The sequence below is a fragment of the Heterodontus francisci genome, chromosome 23 (genome assembly GCF_036365525.1).
Source record: "Heterodontus francisci isolate sHetFra1 chromosome 23, sHetFra1.hap1, whole genome shotgun sequence".
Lineage (NCBI taxonomy): Eukaryota > Metazoa > Chordata > Chondrichthyes > Heterodontiformes > Heterodontidae > Heterodontus > Heterodontus francisci.
This window is the reverse complement of record NC_090393.1, coordinates 73,756,249-73,773,600: the sequence shown is the minus strand read 5'-3', so window position 1 is coordinate 73,773,600 and position 17,352 is coordinate 73,756,249.

The following is a 17,352-nucleotide window of genomic DNA, read 5'->3' as shown; positions in this document are numbered from 1 at the left end:
CTGGGCAGTCAGTTACCCTGGAAACAGGGCAGTCAGTTCTCCCGGAAACAGGGCAGTCAGTTATCCCGGAAACAGGGAGATCAGTTACCCTGAAACAGGTCTTTCAGTTATCCTGGAAACAGGGTGGTCAGTGACCCTGGAAACAGGGTGGTCAGTTACCCCGGAAACAGGGTGATCAGATATCCTGGAAACAGGGCGGTCAGTTACCCCGGAAACAGGGCAGTCAGTTACCCCGGAAACAGGGTGATCAGTTATCCTGGAAACAGGGCAGTCAGTTAGCCTGGAAACAGGGCAGTCAGTTGTCCCGGAAACAGGGCAGTCAGTTATCCCGGAAACAGGGTGATCAGTTACCCTGGAAACAAGACAGTCAGTTACCCCGGAAACAGGGCAGTCAGTCACCCTGGAAAAAGGGCAGTCAGTTATCCCGGAAGCAGGGTGATCAGTTATCCAGTCAACAGGGCAGTCAGTTATCCTGGAAACAGGGCAGTCAGTTATCCCGGAAACAGGGCAGTCAGTTATCCCGGAAACAGGGTGATCAGTTACCCTGGAAACAGGGCAGTCAGTTACCCCGGAAACAGGGCAGTCAGTTACCCTGGAAACAGGGCAGTCAGTTATCCCGGAAACAGGGCAGTCAGTTACCCTGGAAACTGGGCAGTCAGTTACTCTGGAAACAGGGCAGTCAGTCATCCCGGAAACAGGGTTATCAGTTACCCTGGAAACAGGGCAGTCAGTTACCCCGGAAACAGGGCAGTCAGTTACCCTGGAAACTGGGCAGTCAGTTACCCTGGAAACAGGGCAGTCAGTTATCCCGGAAACAGGGTGATCAGTTACCCTGGAAACAGGGCAGTCAGTTATCCCGGAAACAGGGCAGTCAGTTATCCCGGAAATGGGGTGATCAGTTACCCTGGAAACTGGGCAATCAGTTCCCCTGGAAACAGGGCAGTCAGTTACCCCGGAAACAGTGCAGTCAGTTACCCTGGAAACAGGGCAGTCAGTTATCCCGGAAACAGGGCAGTCATTTACCCTTGAAAAAGTGTATTCATGTACTCTGGAAACTGGGCAGTCAGTTACCCTGGAAACAGGGCAGTCAGTTACCACCGAAACAGGGCAGTCAGTTACCCTGGAAACTGGGCAGTCAGTTACCCTGGAAACAGGGCAGTCAGTTATCCCGGAAACAGGGTTATCAGATACCCTGGAAACAGGGCAGTCAGTTATCCCGGAAACAGAGCAGTCAGTTACTTGGAAACAGGGCAGTCAGTTACCCTGGAAACAGGGAAGTCAGTTACCCCGAAACTGGGCAGTCAGTCACCCTGGAAACAGGTTAGTCAGTTACCCCGGAAACAGGGTGATCAGTTAGCCCGGAAACAGGGCAGTCATTTACCCAGGAAACAGGGCAGTCAGTTACCCCGGAAACTGGGCAGTCAGTTACCCTGGAAACAGGGCAGTCAGTGACCCTGGAAACTGGTTAGTCAGTTACCCCGGAAACAGGGTGATCAGTTTACCCCGGAAACAGGGCAGGCAGTTCCCCTGGAAAGAGGGCAGTCAGTTACCCTGGAAACAGGGCAGTCAGTTAACCTGGAAATAGGGCAGTCAGTTATCCTTGAAACAGGGCAGTCCGTTACCCCGGAAATAGGTAGGTCAGTTATCCCGAAAACAGGGCAGTCAGTTATCCCGGAAATGGGGTGATCAGTTACCCTGGAAACTGGGCAATCAGTTCCCCTGGAAACAGGGCAGTCAGTTACCCCGGAAACAGTGCAGTCAGTTACCCTTGAAACAGGGCAGTCAGTTATCCCGGAAACAGGGCAGTCATTTACCCTTGAAAAAGTGTATTCATGTACTCTGGAAACTGGGCAGTCAGTTACCCTGGAAACAGGGCAGTCAGTTACCACCGAAACAGGGCAGTCAGTTACCCTGGAAACTGGGCAGTCAGTTACCCTGGAAACAGGGCAGTCAGTTATCCCGGAAACAGGGTTATCAGATACCCTGGAAACAGGGCAGTCAGTTATCCCGGAAACAGAGCAGTCAGTTACTTGGAAACAGGGCAGTCAGTTACCCTGGAAACAGGGAAGTCAGTTACCCCGAAACTGGGCAGTCAGTCACCCTGGAAACAGGTTAGTCAGTTACCCCGGAAACAGGGTGATCAGTTACCCCGGAAACAGGGCAGTCATTTACCCAGGAAACAGGGCAGTCAGTTACCCCGGAAACTGGGCAGTCAGTTACCCTGGAAACAGGGCAGTCAGTGACCCTGGAAACTGGTTAGTCAGTTACCCCGGACACAGGGTGATCAGTTACCCCGGAAACAGGGCAGGCAGTTCCCCTGGAAAGAGGGCAGTCAGTTACCCTGGAAACAGGGCAGTCAGTTAACCTGGAAATAGGGCAGTCAGTTATCCTTGAAACAGGGCAGTCCGTTACCCCGGAAATAGGTAGGTCAGTTATCCTGGAAATAGGGCGGTAAGTTACCCCGGAAACAGGGAGATCAGTTACCCTGGAAACAGGGTGGTCAGTGACCCGGGAAACAGGGTGGTCAGTTACACCGGAAACAAGGTGATCAGTTATCCTGGAAACAGGGCGGTCAGTTACCCCGGAAACAGGGTGATCAGTTATCCTGGAAACAGGGCAGTCAGGTAGCCTGGAAACAGGGCAGTCAGTTACCCCGGAAACAGGGCAGTCAGTTATCCCGGAAACAGGGTGATCACTGACCCTGGCATCAGGGCAGTCAGTTACCCCGGAAACAGGGCAGTCAGTTACCCTGGAAACTGGGCAGTCAGTTACCCTGGAAACAGGGTGATCAGTTACCCTGGAAACTGGGCAGTCAGTTACCCTGGAAACAGGGCAGTCAGTTCTCCCGGAAACAGGGCAGTCAGTTATCCCGGAAACAGGGAGATCAGTTACCCTGAAACAGGGCTTTCAGTTATCCTGGAAACAGGGTGGTCAGTGACCCTGGAAACAGGGTGGTCAGTTAACCCGGAAACAGGGTGATCAGATATCCTGGAAACAGGGCGGTCAGTTACCCCGGAAACAGGGCAGTCAGTTACCCCGGAAACAGGGTGATCAGTTATCCTGGAAACAGGGCAGTCAGTTAGCCTGGAAACAGGGCAGTCAGTTATCCCGGAAACAGGGCAGTCAGTTATCCCGGAAACAGGGTGATCAGTTACCCTGGAAACAAGGCAGTCAGTTACCCCGGAAACAGGGCAGTCAGTCACCCTGGAAAAAGGGCAGTCAGTTATCCCGGAAGCAGGGTGATCAGTTCCCCTGGAAACTGGGCAGTCAGTTACCCTGGAAACAGGGCAGTCAGATACCCCGGAAACAGGGCAGTCAGTTACCCTGGAAACTGGGCAGTCAGTTAACCCGGAAACAGGGCAGTCAGTTATCCCGGAAAAAGGGTGATCAGTTACCCCGTAAACTGGGCAGTCAGTTACCCTGGAAAGAGGGCAGTCAGTTACCCCGGAAACAGGGTGATCAGATATCCTGGAAACAGGGCGGTCAGTTACCCCGGAAACAGGGCAGTCAGTTACCCCGGAAACAGGGTGATCAGTTATCCTGGAAACAGGGCAGTCAGTTAGCCTGGAAACAGGGCAGTCAGTTATCCCGGAAACAGGGCAGTCAGTTATCCCGGAAACAGGGTGATCAGTTACCCTGGAAACAGGGCAGTCAGTTACCCCGGAAACAGGGCAGACAGTCACCCTGGAAAAAGGGCAGTCAGTCATCCCGGAAGAAGGGTGATCAGTTATCCAGTAAACAGGGCAGTCAGTTATCCTGGAAACAGGGCAGTCAGTTATCCCGGAAACAGGGCAGTCAGTTATCCTGGAAACAGGGTGATCAGTTACCCTGGAAACAGGGCAGTCAGTTACCCCGGAAACAGGGCAGTCAGTTACCCTGGAAACAGGGCAGTCAGTGATCCCGGAAACAGGGCAGTCAGTTACCCTGGAAACTGGGCAGTCAGTTACTCTGGAAACAGGGCAGTCAGTCATCCCGGAAACAGGGTTATCAGTTACCCAGGAAACAGGGCAGTCAGTTACCCCGGAAACAGGGCAGTCAGTTACCCTGGAAACTGGGCTGTCAGTTACCCTGGAAACAGGGCAGTCAGTTATCCCGGAAACAGGGTGATCAGTTACCCTGGAAACAGGGCAGTCAGTTATCCCGGAAACAGGGCAGTCAGTTATCCCGGAAATAGGGTGATCAGTTACCCTGGAAACTGGGCAATCAGTTCCCCTGGAAACAGGGCAGTCAGTTACCCCGGAAACAGTGCAGTCAGTTACCCTGGAAACAGGGCAGTCAGTTATCCCGGAAACAGGGCAGTCATTTACCCTGGAAAAAGGGTATTCAGTTACTCTGGAAACTGGGCAGTCAGTTACCCTGGAAACAGGGCACTCAGTTACCACCGAAACAGGGCAGTCAGTTACCCTGGAAACTGGGCAGTCAGTTACCCTGGAAACAGGGCAGTCAGTTATCCCGGAAACAGAGCAGTCAGTTACTTGGAAACAGGGCAGTCAGTTACCCTGCTAAAAGGGAAGTCAGTTACCCCGGAAACTGGGCAGTCAGTCACCCTGGAAACAGGTTATTCAGTTACCCCGGAAACAGGGTGATCAGTTACCCCGGAAACAGGGCAGTCAGTTCCCCTGGAAACAGGGCAGTCAATTACCCTGGAAACAGGGCAGTCAGTTATCCTGGAAACAGGGCAGTTAGTTATCCCGGAAACAGGGTTTTAAGTTACCCTGGAAACTGGGCGGTCAGTTACCCCGGAAACAGGGCAGTCAGTTATCCTGGAAACAGGGTGATCATTTACACTGGAAAGTGGGCAGTCAGTTACCCTGGAAACAGGGCAGTCAGTTATCCAGGAAACAGGGTGATAAGTTACCCTGGAAACTGGGCGGTCAGTTACCCCGGAAACAGGGCAGTCAGTTATCCTGGAAACAGGGTGATCATTTACACTGGAAATTGGGCAGTCAGTTACCCTGGAAACAGGGCAGTCAGTTATCCAGGAAACAGGGCAGACAGTTATCCTGGAAATAGGGCGGTCCGTTACCCCGGAAATAGGGCGGTCAGTTGTCCTGGAAACAGGGCGGTCAGTTACCCCGGAAACAGGGCAGTCAGTTATCCTTGAAACAGGGCAGTCAGTTATCCTGGAAACAGGGTGATCAGTTACCCTGGAAACTGGGCAGTCAGTTACCCTGGAAACAGGGTGATCAGTTACCCTGGAAACTGGGCAGTCAGTTACCCTGGAAACAGGGCAGTCAGTGACCCTGGAAACTGGTTAGTCAGTTACCCCGGAAACAGAGTGATCAGTTACCCCGGAAACAGGGCAGGCAGTTCCCCTGGAAAGAGGGCAGTCAGTTACCCTGGAAACAGGACAGTCAGTTAACCTGGAAATAGGGCAGTCAGTTATCCTTGAAACAGGGCAGTCCGTTACCCCGGAAATAGGTAGGTCAGTTATCCTGGAAATAGGGCGGTCAGTTACCCCGGAAACAGGGAGATCAGTTACCCCGGAAACAGGGCAGTCAGTTAACCTGGAAACAGGGGAGTCAGTTACCCTGGAAACAGGGTGGTCAGTGACCCGTGAAACAGGGTGGTCAGTTACACCGGAAACAAGGTGATCAGTTATCCTGGAAACAGGGCGGTCAGTTGCCCCGGAAACAGGGTGATCAGTTATCCTGGAAACAGGGCAGTCAGGTAGCCTGGAAACAGGGCAGTCAGTTACCCCGGAAACAGGGCAGTCAGTTATCCCGGAAACAGGGTGATCACTTACCCTGGAAACAGGGCAGTCAGTTACCCCGGAAACAGGGCAGTCAGTTACCCTGGAAACAGGGCAGTCAGTTATCCCGGAAACAGGGCAGTCAGTTACCCTGGAAACTGGGCAGTCAGTTACTCTGGAAACAGGGCAGTCAGTCATCCCGGAAACAGGGTTATCAGTTACCCTGGAAACAGGTTAGTCATTACCCCTGGAAACAGGGTGATCAGTTACCTCTAAAACTGGGCGGTCAGTTCCCCTGGAAACAGGGCAGTTAATTACCCTGGAAACAGGGCAGTCAGTTATCCTGGAAACAGGGCAGTTAGTTATCCCGGAAACAGGGTGATAAGTTACCCTGGAAACTGGGCGGTCAGTTACCCTGGAAACAGGGCGGTCAGTTACCCCGGAAACCGGGCAGTCAGTTATCCTGGAAATAGGGCGGTCCGTTACCCCGGAAATAGGGCGGTCAGTTGTCCTGGAAACAGGGCGGTCAGTTACCCCGGAAACAGGGAGATCAGTTACTCCAGAAACAGGGCGGTCAGTTAACCTGGAAACAGGGCGGACAGTTATCCAGTAAACAGGGCAGTCAGTTATCCCGCAAACAGGGCAGTCAGTTATCCTGGAAACAGGGCAGTCAGTTCTCCCGGAAACAGGGCAGTCAGTTATCCCGCAAACAGGGTGATCAGTTACCCTGCAAACAGGGCAGTCAGTTATCCCAGAAACAGGGTGATCAGTTACCCTGGAAACAGGGCAGTCAGTTACCCTGGAAACAGGGTGGTCAGTTACCCTGGAAACTGGGCAGTCAGTTACCCTGGAAACAGGGTGATCATTTACCCTGGAAACTGGGCAGTCAGTTACCCTGGAAACAGGGCAGTCAGTTCTCCCGGAAACAGGTCAGTCAGTTATCCCGGAAACAGGGAGATCAGTTACCCTGAAACAGGTCTATCAGTTATCCTGGAAACAGGGTGGTCAGTGACCCTGGAAACAGGGTGGTCAGTTACCCCGGAAACAGGGTGATCAGATATCCTGGAAACAGGGCGGTCAGTTACCCCGGAAACAGGGCAGTCAGTTACCCCGGAAACAGGGTGATCAGTTATCCTGGAAACAGGGCAGTCAGTTAGCCTGGAAACAGGGCAGTCAGTTGTCCCGGAAACAGGGCAGTCAGTTATCCCGGAAACAGGGTGATCAGTTACCCTGGAAACAAGACAGTCAGTTACCCCGGAAACAGGGCAGTCAGTCACCCTGGAAAAAGGGCAGTCAGTTATCCCGGAAGCAGGGTGATCAGTTATCCAGTCAACAGGGCAGTCAGTTATCCTGGAAACAGGGCAGTCAGTTATCCCGGAAACAGGGCAGTCAGTTATCCCGGAAACAGGGTGATCAGTTACCCTGGAAACTGGGCAGTCAGTTACTCTGGAAACAGGGCAGTCAGTCATCCCGGAAACAGGGTTATCAGTTACCCTGGAAACAGGGCAGTCAGTTACCCCGGAAACAGGGCAGTCAGTTACCCTGGAAACTGGGCAGTCAGTTACCCTGGAAACAGGGCAGTCAGTTATCCCGGAAACAGGGTGATCAGTTACCCTGGAAACAGGGTGATCAGTTACCCTGGAAACAAGACAGTCAGTTACCCCGGAAACAGGGCAGTCAGTCACCCTGGAAAAAGGGCAGTCAGTTATCCCGGAAGCAGGGTGATCAGTTATCCAGTCAACAGGGCAGTCAGTTACCCCGGAAACAGGGCAGTCAGTTACCCTGGAAACAGGGCAGTCAGTTATCCCGGAAACAGGGCAGTCAGTTACCCTGGAAACTGGGCAGTCAGTTACTCTGGAAACAGGGCAGTCAGTCATCCCGGAAACAGGGTTATCAGTTACCCTGGAAACAGGGCAGTCAGTTACCCCGGAAACAGGGCAGTCAGTTACCCTGGAAACTGGGCAGTCAGTTACCCTGGAAACAGGGCAGTCAGTTATCCCGGAAACAGGGTGATCAGTTACCCTGGAAACAGGGCAGTCAGTTATCCCGGAAACAGGGCAGTCAGTTATCCCGGAAATGGGGTGATCAGTTACCCTGGAAACTGGGCAATCAGTTCCCCTGGAAACAGGGCAGTCAGTTACCCCGGAAACAGTGCAGTCAGTTACCCTGGAAACAGGGCAGTCAGTTATCCCGGAAACAGGGCAGTCATTTACCCTTGAAAAAGTGTATTCATGTACTCTGGAAACTGGGCAGTCAGTTACCCTGGAAACAGGGCAGTCAGTTACCACCGAAACAGGGCAGTCAGTTACCCTGGAAACTGGGCAGTCAGTTACCCTGGAAACAGGGCAGTCAGTTATCCCGGAAACAGGGTTATCAGATACCCTGGAAACAGGGCAGTCAGTTATCCCGGAAACAGAGCAGTCAGTTACTTGGAAACAGGGCAGTCAGTTACCCTGGAAACAGGGAAGTCAGTTACCCCGAAACTGGGCAGTCAGTCACCCTGGAAACAGGTTAGTCAGTTACCCCGGAAACAGGGTGATCAGTTAGCCCGGAAACAGGGCAGTCATTTACCCAGGAAACAGGGCAGTCAGTTACCCCGGAAACTGGGCAGTCAGTTACCCTGGAAACAGGGCAGTCAGTGACCCTGGAAACTGGTTAGTCAGTTACCCCGGAAACAGGGTGATCAGTTTACCCCGGAAACAGGGCAGGCAGTTCCCCTGGAAAGAGGGCAGTCAGTTACCCTGGAAACAGGGCAGTCAGTTAACCTGGAAATAGGGCAGTCAGTTATCCTTGAAACAGGGCAGTCCGTTACCCCGGAAATAGGTAGGTCAGTTATCCCGAAAACAGGGCAGTCAGTTATCCCGGAAATGGGGTGATCAGTTACCCTGGAAACTGGGCAATCAGTTCCCCTGGAAACAGGGCAGTCAGTCATCCCGGAAACAGGGTTATCAGTTACCCTGGAAACAGGTTAGTCATTACCCCTGGAAACAGGGTGATCAGTTACCTCTAAAACTGGGCGGTCAGTTCCCCTGGAAACAGGGCAGTCAATTACCCTGGAAACAGGGCAGTCAATTACCCTGGAAACAGGGCAGTCAGTTATCCTGGAAACAGGGCAGTTAGTTATCCCGGAAACAGGGTGATAAGTTACCCTGGAAACTGGGCAGTCAGTTACCCTGGAAACAGGGCGGTCAGTTACCCCGGAAACCGGGCAGTCAGTTATCCTGGAAATAGGGCGGTCCGTTACCCCGGAAATAGGGCGGTCAGTTGTCCTGGAAACAGGGCGGTCAGTTACCCCGGAAACAGGGAGATCAGTTACTCCAGAAACAGGGCGGTCAGTTAACCTGGAAACAGGGCGGACAGTTATCCAGTAAACAGGGCAGTCAGTTATCCCGCAAACAGGGCAGTCAGTTATCCTGGAAACAGGGCAGTCAGTTCTCCCGGAAACAGGGCAGTCAGTTATCCCGCAAACAGGGTGATCAGTTACCCTGCAAACAGGGCAGTCAGTTATCCCAGAAACAGGGTGATCAGTTACCCTGGAAACAGGGCAGTCAGTTACCCTGGAAACAGGGTGGTCAGTTACCCTGGAAACTGGGCAGTCAGTTACCCTGGAAACAGGGTGATCATTTACCCTGGAAACTGGGCAGTCAGTTACCCTGGAAACAGGGCAGTCAGTTCTCCCGGAAACAGGGCAGTCAGTTATCCCGGAAACAGGGAGATCAGTTACCCTGAAACAGGTCTTTCAGTTATCCTGGAAACAGGGTGGTCAGTGACCCTGGAAACAGGGTGGTCAGTTACCCCGGAAACAGGGTGATCAGATATCCTGGAAACAGGGCGGTCAGTTACCCCGGAAACAGGGCAGTCAGTTACCCCGGAAACAGGGTGATCAGTTATCCTGGAAACAGGGCAGTCAGTTAGCCTGGAAACAGGGCAGTCAGTTGTCCCGGAAACAGGGCAGTCAGTTATCCCGGAAACAGGGTGATCAGTTACCCTGGAAACAAGACAGTCAGTTACCCCGGAAACAGGGCAGTCAGTCACCCTGGAAAAAGGGCAGTCAGTTATCCCGGAAGCAGGGTGATCAGTTATCCAGTCAACAGGGCAGTCAGTTATCCTGGAAACAGGGCAGTCAGTTATCCCGGAAACAGGGCAGTCAGTTATCCCGGAAACAGGGTGATCAGTTACCCTGGAAACAGGGCAGTCAGTTACCCCGGAAACAGGGCAGTCAGTTACCCTGGAAACAGGGCAGTCAGTTATCCCGGAAACAGGGCAGTCAGTTACCCTGGAAACTGGGCAGTCAGTTACTCTGGAAACAGGGCAGTCAGTCATCCCGGAAACAGGGTTATCAGTTACCCTGGAAACAGGGCAGTCAGTTACCCCGGAAACAGGGCAGTCAGTTACCCTGGAAACTGGGCAGTCAGTTACCCTGGAAACAGGGCAGTCAGTTATCCCGGAAACAGGGTGATCAGTTACCCTGGAAACAGGGCAGTCAGTTATCCCGGAAACAGGGCAGTCAGTTATCCCGGAAATGGGGTGATCAGTTACCCTGGAAACTGGGCAATCAGTTCCCCTGGAAACAGGGCAGTCAGTTACCCCGGAAACAGTGCAGTCAGTTACCCTGGAAACAGGGCAGTCAGTTATCCCGGAAACAGGGCAGTCATTTACCCTTGAAAAAGTGTATTCATGTACTCTGGAAACTGGGCAGTCAGTTACCCTGGAAACAGGGCAGTCAGTTACCACCGAAACAGGGCAGTCAGTTACCCTGGAAACTGGGCAGTCAGTTACCCTGGAAACAGGGCAGTCAGTTATCCCGGAAACAGGGTTATCAGATACCCTGGAAACAGGGCAGTCAGTTATCCCGGAAACAGAGCAGTCAGTTACTTGGAAACAGGGCAGTCAGTTACCCTGGAAACAGGGAAGTCAGTTACCCCGAAACTGGGCAGTCAGTCACCCTGGAAACAGGTTAGTCAGTTACCCCGGAAACAGGGTGATCAGTTAGCCCGGAAACAGGGCAGTCATTTACCCAGGAAACAGGGCAGTCAGTTACCCCGGAAACTGGGCAGTCAGTTACCCTGGAAACAGGGCAGTCAGTGACCCTGGAAACTGGTTAGTCAGTTACCCCGGAAACAGGGTGATCAGTTTACCCCGGAAACAGGGCAGGCAGTTCCCCTGGAAAGAGGGCAGTCAGTTACCCTGGAAACAGGGCAGTCAGTTAACCTGGAAATAGGGCAGTCAGTTATCCTTGAAACAGGGCAGTCCGTTACCCCGGAAATAGGTAGGTCAGTTATCCCGAAAACAGGGCAGTCAGTTATCCCGGAAATGGGGTGATCAGTTACCCTGGAAACTGGGCAATCAGTTCCCCTGGAAACAGGGCAGTCAGTTACCCCGGAAACAGTGCAGTCAGTTACCCTTGAAACAGGGCAGTCAGTTATCCCGGAAACAGGGCAGTCATTTACCCTTGAAAAAGTGTATTCATGTACTCTGGAAACTGGGCAGTCAGTTACCCTGGAAACAGGGCAGTCAGTTACCACCGAAACAGGGCAGTCAGTTACCCTGGAAACTGGGCAGTCAGTTACCCTGGAAACAGGGCAGTCAGTTATCCCGGAAACAGGGTTATCAGATACCCTGGAAACAGGGCAGTCAGTTATCCCGGAAACAGAGCAGTCAGTTACTTGGAAACAGGGCAGTCAGTTACCCTGGAAACAGGGAAGTCAGTTACCCCGAAACTGGGCAGTCAGTCACCCTGGAAACAGGTTAGTCAGTTACCCCGGAAACAGGGTGATCAGTTACCCCGGAAACAGGGCAGTCATTTACCCAGGAAACAGGGCAGTCAGTTACCCCGGAAACTGGGCAGTCAGTTACCCTGGAAACAGGGCAGTCAGTGACCCTGGAAACTGGTTAGTCAGTTACCCCGGACACAGGGTGATCAGTTACCCCGGAAACAGGGCAGGCAGTTCCCCTGGAAAGAGGGCAGTCAGTTACCCTGGAAACAGGGCAGTCAGTTAACCTGGAAATAGGGCAGTCAGTTATCCTTGAAACAGGGCAGTCCGTTACCCCGGAAATAGGTAGGTCAGTTATCCTGGAAATAGGGCGGTCAGTTACCCCGGAAACAGGGAGATCAGTTACCCTGGAAACAGGGTGGTCAGTGACCCGGGAAACAGGGTGGTCAGTTACACCGGAAACAAGGTGATCAGTTATCCTGGAAACAGGGCGGTCAGTTACCCCGGAAACAGGGTGATCAGTTATCCTGGAAACAGGGCAGTCAGGTAGCCTGGAAACAGGGCAGTCAGTTACCCCGGAAACAGGGCAGTCAGTTATCCCGGAAACAGGGTGATCACTGACCCTGGCATCAGGGCAGTCAGTTACCCCGGAAACAGGGCAGTCAGTTACCCTGGAAACTGGGCAGTCAGTTACCCTGGAAACAGGGTGATCAGTTACCCTGGAAACTGGGCAGTCAGTTACCCTGGAAACAGGGCAGTCAGTTCTCCCGGAAACAGGGCAGTCAGTTATCCCGGAAACAGGGAGATCAGTTACCCTGAAACAGGGCTTTCAGTTATCCTGGAAACAGGGTGGTCAGTGACCCTGGAAACAGGGTGGTCAGTTAACCCGGAAACAGGGTGATCAGATATCCTGGAAACAGGGCGGTCAGTTACCCCGGAAACAGGGCAGTCAGTTACCCCGGAAACAGGGTGATCAGTTATCCTGGAAACAGGGCAGTCAGTTAGCCTGGAAACAGGGCAGTCAGTTATCCCGGAAACAGGGCAGTCAGTTATCCCGGAAACAGGGTGATCAGTTACCCTGGAAACAAGGCAGTCAGTTACCCCGGAAACAGGGCAGTCAGTCACCCTGGAAAAAGGGCAGTCAGTTATCCCGGAAGCAGGGTGATCAGTTCCCCTGGAAACTGGGCAGTCAGTTACCCTGGAAACAGGGCAGTCAGGTACCCCGGAAACAGGGCAGTCAGTTACCCTGGAAACTGGGCAGTCAGTTAACCCGGAAACAGGGCAGTCAGTTATCCCGGAAAAAGGGTGATCAGTTACCCCGTAAACTGGGCAGTCAGTTACCCTGGAAAGAGGGCAGTCAGTTACCCCGGAAACAGGGTGATCAGATATCCTGGAAACAGGGCGGTCAGTTACCCCGGAAACAGGGCAGTCAGTTACCCCGGAAACAGGGTGATCAGTTATCCTGGAAACAGGGCAGTCAGTTAGCCTGGAAACAGGGCAGTCAGTTATCCCGGAAACAGGGCAGTCAGTTATCCCGGAAACAGGGTGATCAGTTACCCTGGAAACAGGGCAGTCAGTTACCCCGGAAACAGGGCAGACAGTCACCCTGGAAAAAGGGCAGTCAGTCATCCCGGAAGAAGGGTGATCAGTTATCCAGTAAACAGGGCAGTCAGTTATCCTGGAAACAGGGCAGTCAGTTATCCCGGAAACAGGGCAGTCAGTTATCCTGGAAACAGGGTGATCAGTTACCCTGGAAACAGGGCAGTCAGTTACCCCGGAAACAGGGCAGTCAGTTACCCTGGAAACAGGGCAGTCAGTGATCCCGGAAACAGGGCAGTCAGTTACCCTGGAAACAGGGCAGTCAGTTACTCTGGAAACAGGGCAGTCAGTCATCCCGGAAACAGGGTTATCAGTTACCCAGGAAACAGGGCAGTCAGTTACCCCGGAAACAGGGCAGTCAGTTACCCTGGAAACTGGGCTGTCAGTTACCCTGGAAACAGGGCAGTCAGTTATCCCGGAAACAGGGTGATCAGTTACCCTGGAAACAGGGCAGTCAGTTATCCCGGAAACAGGGCAGTCAGTTATCCCGGAAATAGGGTGATCAGTTACCCTGGAAACTGGGCAATCAGTTCCCCTGGAAACAGGGCAGTCAGTTACCCCGGAAACAGTGCAGTCAGTTACCCTGGAAACAGGGCAGTCAGTTATCCCGGAAACAGGGCAGTCATTTACCCTGGAAAAAGGGTATTCAGTTACTCTGGAAACTGGGCAGTCAGTTACCCTGGAAACAGGGCACTCAGTTACCACCGAAACAGGGCAGTCAGTTACCCTGGAAACTGGGCAGTCAGTTACCCTGGAAACAGGGCAGTCAGTTATCCCGGAAACAGAGCAGTCAGTTACTTGGAAACAGGGCAGTCAGTTACCCCGGAAACAGGGCAGTCAGTTATCCCGGAAACAGGGTGATCACTGACCCTGGCATCAGGGCAGTCAGTTACCCCGGAAACAGGGCAGTCAGTTACCCTGGAAACTGGGCAGTCAGTTACCCTGGAAACAGGGTGATCAGTTACCCTGGAAACTGGGCAGTCAGTTACCCTGGAAACAGGGCAGTCAGTTCTCCCGGAAACAGGGCAGTCAGTTATCCCGGAAACAGGGAGATCAGTTACCCTGAAACAGGGCTTTCAGTTATCCTGGAAACAGGGTGGTCAGTGACCCTGGAAACAGGGTGGTCAGTTAACCCGGAAACAGGGTGATCAGATATCCTGGAAACAGGGCGGTCAGTTACCCCGGAAACAGGGCAGTCAGTTACCCCGGAAACAGGGTGATCAGTTATCCTGGAAACAGGGCAGTCAGTTAGCCTGGAAACAGGGCAGTCAGTTATCCCGGAAACAGGGCAGTCAGTTATCCCGGAAACAGGGTGATCAGTTACCCTGGAAACAAGGCAGTCAGTTACCCCGGAAACAGGGCAGTCAGTCACCCTGGAAAAAGGGCAGTCAGTTATCCCGGAAGCAGGGTGATCAGTTCCCCTGGAAACTGGGCAGTCAGTTACCCTGGAAACAGGGCAGTCAGATACCCCGGAAACAGGGCAGTCAGTTACCCTGGAAACTGATCAGTCAGTTAACCCGGAAACAGGGCAGTCAGTTATCCCGGAAAAAGGGTGATCAGTTACCCCGTAAACTGGGCGGTCAGTTACCCTGGAAAGACGGCAGTCAGTTACCCCGGAAACAGGGTGATCAGATATCCTGGAAACAGGGCGGTCAGTTACCCCGGAAACAGGGCAGTCAGTTACCCCGGAAACAGGGTGATCAGTTATCCTGGAAACAGGGAAGTCAGTTAGCCTGGAAACAGAGCAGTCAGTTATCCCGGAAACAGGGCAGTCAGTTATCCCGGAAACAGGGTGATCAGTTACCCTGGAAACAGGGCAGTCAGTTACCCCGGAAACAGGGCAGACAGTCACCCTGGAAAAAGGGCAGTCAGTTATCCCGGAAGAAGGGTGATCAGTTATCCAGTAAACAGGGCAGTCAGTTATCCTGGAAACAGGGCAGTCAGTTATCCCGGAAACAGGGCAGTCAGTTATCCTGGAAACAGGGTGATCAGTTACCCTGGAAACAGGGCAGTCAGTTACCCCGGAAACAGGGCAGTCAGTTACCCTGGAAACAGGGCAGTCAGTTATCCCGGAAACAGGGCAGTCAGTTACCCTGGAAACTGGGCAGTCAGTTACTCTGGAAACAGGGCAGTCAGTCATCCCGGAAACAGGGTTATCAGTTACCCAGGAAACAGGGCAGTCAGTTACCCCGGAAACAGGGCAGTCAGTTACCCTGGAAACTGGGCTGTCAGTTACCCTGGAAACAGGGCAGTCAGTTATCCCGGAAACAGGGTGATCAGTTACCCTGGAAACAGGGCAGTCAGTTATCCCGGAAACAGGGCAGTCAGTTATCCCGGAAATAGGGTGATCAGTTACCCTGGAAACTGGGCAATCAGTTCCCCTGGAAACAGGGCAGTCAGTTACCCCGGAAACAGTGCAGTCAGTTACCCTGGAAACAGGGCAGTCAGTTATCCCGGAAACAGGGCAGTCATTTACCCTGGAAAAAGGGTATTCAGTTACTCTGGAAACTGGGCAGTCAGTTACCCTGGAAACAGGGCACTCAGTTACCACCGAAACAGGGCAGTCAGTTACCCTGGAAACTGGGCAGTCAGTTACCCTGGAAACAGGGCAGTCAGTTATCCCGGAAACAGAGCAGTCAGTTACTTGGAAACAGGGCAGTCAGTTACCCTGCTAAAAGGGAAGTCAGTTACCCCGGAAACTGGGCAGTCAGTCACCCTGGAAACAGGTTATTCAGTTACCCCGGAAACAGGGTGATCAGTTACCCCGGAAACAGGGCAGTCAGTTCCCCTGGAAACAGGGCAGTCAATTACCCTGGAAACAGGGCAGTCAGTTATCCTGGAAACAGGGCAGTTAGTTATCCCGGAAACAGGGTTTTAAGTTACCCTGGAAACTGGGCGGTCAGTTACCCCGGAAACAGGGCAGTCAGTTATCCTGGAAACAGGGTGATCATTTACACTGGAAAGTGGGCAGTCAGTTACCCTGGAAACAGGGCAGTCAGTTATCCAGGAAACAGGGTGATAAGTTACCCTGGAAACTGGGCGGTCAGTTACCCCGGAAACAGGGCAGTCAGTTATCCTGGAAACAGGGTGATCATTTACACTGGAAATTGGGCAGTCAGTTACCCTGGAAACAGGGCAGTCAGTTATCCAGGAAACAGGGCAGACAGTTATCCTGGAAATAGGGCGGTCCGTTACCCCGGAAATAGGGCGGTCAGTTGTCCTGGAAACAGGGCGGTCAGTTACCCCGGAAACAGGGCAGTCAGTTATCCTTGAAACAGGGCAGTCAGTTATCCTGGAAACAGGGTGATCAGTTACCCTGGAAACTGGGCAGTCAGTTACCCTGGAAACAGGGTGATCAGTTACCCTGGAAACTGGGCAGTCAGTTACCCTGGAAACAGGGCATTCAGTTACCCTGGAAATTGGGCGGTCAGTTACCCTGGAAACAGGGCAGTCAGTTATCCCGGAAACAGGGTTATCAGTTACCCAGGAAACAGGGCAGTCAGTTATCCCGGAAACAGGGCAGTCAGTTATCCCGGAAATAGGGTGATCAGTTACCCTGGAAACTGGGCAATCAGTTCCCCTGGAAACAGGGCAGTCAGTTACCCCGGAAACAGAGTAGTCAGTTACCCTGGAAACAGGGCAGTCAGTTATCCCGGAAACAGGGTGATCAGTTACCCTGGAAACAGGGCAGTCAGTTAGCCTGGAAACAGGGCAGTCAGTTATCCCGGAAACAGGGCAGTCAGTTATCCCGGAAACAGGGCAGTCAGTTACCCTGGAAAAAGGGCAGTCAGTTATCCCGGAAGAAGTGTGATCAGTTACCCTGGAAACTGGGCAGTCAGTTACCCTGGAAACAGGGCAGTCAGTTACTCCGGAAACAGGGCAGTCAGTTACCCTGGAAACTGGGCAGTCAGTTACCCTGGAAACAGGGGAGTCAGTTATCCCGGAAACAGGTTGATCAGTTACCCTGGAAACAGGGCCGTCAGTTATCCCGAAAACAGGGCAGTCAGTTATCCTGGAAAAAGGGTGATCAGTTACCCTGGAAACTGGGCAGTCAGTTACCCTGGAAACAGGGCAGTCAGTTACCCCGGAAGCAGGGCAGTCATTTACCCAGGAAACAGGGCAGTCAGTTCCCCCGGAAACTGGGCAGTCAGTTACCCTGGAAACAGGGCAGTCAGTGACCCTGGAAACTGGTTAGTCAGTTACCCCGGAAACAGAGTGATCAGTTACCCCGGAAACAGGGCAGGCAGTTCCCCTGGAAAGAGGGCAGTCAGTTACCCTGGAAACAGGACAGTCAGTTAACCTGGAAATAGGGCAGTCAGTTATCCTTGAAACAGGGCAGTCCGTTAC